This window comes from Mus caroli, chromosome 7, assembly GCF_900094665.2.
Source record: "Mus caroli chromosome 7, CAROLI_EIJ_v1.1, whole genome shotgun sequence".
Lineage (NCBI taxonomy): Eukaryota > Metazoa > Chordata > Mammalia > Rodentia > Muridae > Mus > Mus caroli.
Window position 1 is genome coordinate 131,022,906 of NC_034576.1, and position 4,668 is coordinate 131,027,573.

The 4,668-nt window shown below is 48.9% G+C and overlaps 1 pseudogene; it reads right to left on the reverse strand.

Annotated features, from left to right (window-relative positions):
• Positions 1 to 3,468: 3,468 nt before the first annotated feature.
• Positions 3,469 to 4,068, reverse strand: LOC110299352 (annotated as a pseudogene).
• Between the last annotated feature and the right edge of the window lie 600 nt (positions 4,069 to 4,668).

The window sequence follows — 4,668 nt, forward strand, 5'->3', positions numbered from 1 at the left end:
TCTTATGAAATCTAGACTCATTTCTCTTTGTTTCTGGGCATCATTACCTGTGGCCCGTTGTGTGATCAGAACTATGCATGGCATACATACTGAAAGACCAAACATGGAGGAACTCTGACTAGAACAAGTGCTTATGTTTCTCTGCCTCACCCTCAGATGTACCTGTCTATGGCCTGAAGGTGATCATCTACATTTCTTACATTCTTTTAAAGATTTATTTATTTTTATATGAATGATTAATATAATTAATGATGAATTTTATTGATTTATTTTATCTTAATGACTAATCAATTAATTAATGATTCCACCCCAGTCTAGCTTGGTGAACTGTAATCAGACTTCTGGGTACTTGATGGGTTTCTATTTCTACCATACTTTCTCACTCTTATCCCTTCCAACTCTCCAACACCAGGTGGGAGAGAAAGAAGGCTGGAGGGAAAAGGTTTGTGAGACACAGTGATATTGTTAGACTACTTCCTGATAATTAGCGGGGATGGGTTCCTTGGGGGCAATTTTGATCTTTGTTGTTAGGTTATTTCCAACCAGCAACAGCAGCACCAGGAGGAGCAGCATCAGGAGGAGGAGCATCAGGAGCAGCAATAGCAGGAGGAGGAGCAGCAGGAGGGGGAGCAGCAGCAGCAGGAGGAGCAGCAGAAGGAGGAGGAGCAGCAGCAACAGCAGGAGGAGCAGAGGCAGCAGCAGGAGCAGCAGCAGCAGCAGGAGGAGGAGCAGCCACAGCAGAAGGAGCAGAGGAAGCAGGAGGAGCAGCAGGAGGGGGAGCAGCAGCAGCAGGAGGAGCAGCAGAAGGAGGAGGAGCAGCAGAAGGAGGAGGAGCAGCAGCAACAGCAGGAGGAGCAGAGGCAGCAGCAGGAGCAGCAGCAGCAGCAGGAGGAGGAGCAGCCACAGCAGAAGGAGCAGAGGAAGCAGGAGGAGCAGCAGCAGCAGCAGTAGTAAAAGGGGAGCAGCAACAGAAGCAGGAGGAGGAGCAGCAGCATTAGGAGGAGTAGCAGCAGGAGGAGCAGCAGCATTAGAAGGAGGAGCAGCAGGCCATAGCCCTTCTCAAGGCTCTCACATTTTTGTACCCTCTCAAGAGTCCTCAGAATTTCAAATGTCATACTCTTCTAAAAACTATCTTTAGCTGGCAAAATCACGCCCCTGCTAGAGCACGAGGCAAATTATAGCCAGCGGGTGTGGACAATCTGAAGCAGGCCTATATCCCACACCCAGGATTAAAATGGAAACACATTCTTATAACATTTCTAGGTTTTTAAAGAGAAACCACAATTCTCACTACAATGAGAGGGTTCATTGGGAATTTTTACACAAGTATGGTTGAAGGATTACCCTGGGTGACTCAAAGGCATCTTCATCATCAAAAATTCCACCCCAGCCTGGGCGAGGGCTCCCAACAGTTGCTTTCTTGGAAGTCCCTATCTAACTTGCAGGCACAGGCAGCGCCACTGAACAGTCTCCTCTCCCAGCCATTAGTCACTCACTGTTTTTTTATAAGCTTGGAAGTTTCTTGAACCTTGTAAGTTTCATGAACTTCCTGAGCCTGGTAAGTTCACTTCCTGTTTCATGAGTCCCCTTCTTCCCTCCAGAAGAGAACATTTCAATATGGAGGAAATAGTCAGTCACACAACAAATAAATAGTGAAGAAAGTGTCCTAAGTAGAAACATCACCCTTTTAAAAGTTATATGCTAATGGACTGTACTGGCTATTTTTGTGTCAACTTGACACAGCTGGAGTTATCACAGAGAAAGGAGCTTCAGTTGAGGAAATGCCTCCATGAGATCCAACTGTAAGGCATTTTCTCAATTAGTGATCAAGGGGGAAAGGCCCCTTGNAGGTGGGACCATCCCTGGGCTGGTAGTCTTGGGTTCTATAAGAGAGTAGGCTGAGCAAGCCAGGGGAGGCAAGCCAGTAAAGAACATCCCTCCATGGCCTCTGTATCAGCTCCTGCTCCCTGACCTGTCTGAGTTTCCAGTCCTGACTTCCTTTGGTGATGAACAGCAGCATGGAAGTGTAAGCCGAATAAACCCTTTCCTCCCCAACTTGCTTCTTGGTCATGATGTTTGTGCAGGAATAGAAACCCTGACTAAGACATGGACTAAAATACCTTCCTGGGAGGTATGGAAGTCAAAGATTCTGCTTGTGGACGTTGTACATCGTGGTGCGGAGCCTAGTGCGCACCACGATGTACAACGTCCACAAGCAGCTTGAAGATCCATTCGTTGTTAAGAGCTCTGTCAGATGTTGTGTAGGAGCTTGGAAGATAATGTTGAGAACCTGCTTGTGGACGTTGTACATCGTGGTGCGGAGCCTAGTGCGCACCACGATGTACAACGTCCACAAGCAGTGGGACCATCCCTGGGCTGGTAGTCTTGGGTTCTATAAGAGAGTAGGCTGAGCAAGCCAGGGGAGGCAAGCCAGTAAAGAACATCCCTCCATGGCCTCTGTATCAGCTCCTGCTCCCTGACCTGTCTGAGTTTCCAGTCCTGACTTCCTTTGGTGATGAACAGCAGCATGGAAGTGTAAGCCGAATAAACCCTTTCCTCCCCAACTTGCTTCTTGGTCATGATGTTTGTGCAGGAATAGAAACCCTGACTAAGACATGGACTGGTGCCCAGAGGCTTTGGGAACCTAGCCTGTGCTTCCTTAGAGCAGCGGTTGGGTACTTGTTCTCTTATTGTTCTTGGAGACCTCATAGAACATAACACTTATGAATAATGAAAAGATCTTTATATCTGAAAAGGCCATTGATGTATAGTGCAAAACAAAAACACTAAAATATTTCAGAAAGGGCTGAGAGATGGTCCAGCTGTTCCCCCCACACACACCCCCATGGTAATGGGCTTTATTTGCGGACTGCTGGAGAAAGGGCAAGCTAGAACCAGTTGGTGGGTTGATGGGAGGAAAGAGCTTCTTGCTTTAAAATTTAGTGCGCATTGCCTGAAGGTTAGCATGTACGAGAACAGATGTGGACGTGAGGGGAGAGACAGAGGTCATCAAATGGATACTTTCCTTAGGGAAGGCAGACGGGATATGGGGACCAGGGTGTGCAAGGAAGATACACTTTATATAGGAAACTCAACCAAAGTCATTGCCTGGTTTACCGAAGCCCAGCCTGCCCTATCCAAGTTCATGTACCAGATGCCTACCCTGTCAGCTCTCTCAGCTAGCAGCAGAGAAGGGATAAGGGTGTGGAGAATGGGGTGAGGGGTGACAGCCTTCTATCCTCTAGCTCCTCCAACCAGAATTGCTCCTCTGCCTGCCCTGACCTTCCAGCCAGAACCAGGAGGTCAAAAAGTCCAGGAGCACCCATGGGAACAACCAGCTGTCTCTCACCCAGCCCCCTTCCCTCTCTGCCCCACTGCAACCCCTCACATGAGGTTACAGCTCTTGGCTCGATCCTTATGCATCTCGCCCTCATTTCCCCGGTCTGGCCATCCTGACAGTTGAGTGGATCACTGCAGTCCCTGGCCAGAGTCAGTACGGTGTAGCTGCCTATGGCCACGGCCAATTGAAGCCACTGTGGCCACATGGAAGACATCCCGGACACTGTGCTCAGAAGATCGGGAGGAGCATTCCACGTAGGACACAGCTCCCACCTGCTTGGCCAGCACAGTACCCTGCTCATGTGTGACAGGGATAAGTCTTTGCTTGGATAGCTTTCTCAGTGTGGCCAGGTCAGTCCTCATGTCCAGCTTACAGCCAACCAGCACCACCTTGGCATTGGGGCAAAACTCCTGAGTCTCTCCTTGCCACTTCTTGAGGACACTGTCCAGTGTTTCTGGCCAGCTAATGTCAAAGCAGATAAGCACAGCATCAGAATCCGGGTAGGTCAGAGGCCGGACATTGTCATAGTAAAAGGAACCTGAAGTATCCCACATGTTGAGCTCAATGCAGCACTTGTCGATCTCAAAGCTGGCAGTGTAGTTCTCAAACACCATGGGGACATAAGTCCCAGGGTAGGCATCCTTGGCGAACACATGCATTAGCACTGTCTTGTCACACTCCCTGTCCCCCACCACTATGATCTTGCAGTGGTCACTCTGCCCCTCCATGGTCCGGGCTACGCGCCTGCCCCCCACGCCACCCCCCTGCCGGGCACAGGCACTGCCTCTGCCACTTCCTCCCCCACCGCTGCAGCTGCAGCGATGGCCCAGCTGATAAAAACACCTGCTGTTCTTCCAGAAGACCAAACCTTGATTTTCTGTACCCATATTGAACAGCTCACAACCTCTTGTAACTTCAGCTCTGGGGAATCGAACACCGTTTCTTCTGGCTCCTGCAGGTACCTGCACAAATGTGGCATACACATATACAGACACATATTAATTAATTAATTAATTAATTAATTAATTAAATTTGTTCCAGGAATACAACTTTTGTGAGCTCTCATCCGGGCTAGGGTGCACTTTTTGTTGATGAAACAGCCTTTGAGTCGCCCATGCTAATCCTTCACCCAAACGTGTGTAAATAACCCCAGTGAACTCATTAGTTCACCAGACTAGACTGGGGTGGGATCATACTTTGGTCTGTTGTTGGTGCCCTGCCTGGGGTGAACAAGCATTTGTTCACATCTTCCCAGGAAAAGTCACACAATGTTGTCAACTCTCTGCTAACAGTACCATAACCTATTCCTGTGCAAAGCTTGGGGGGAC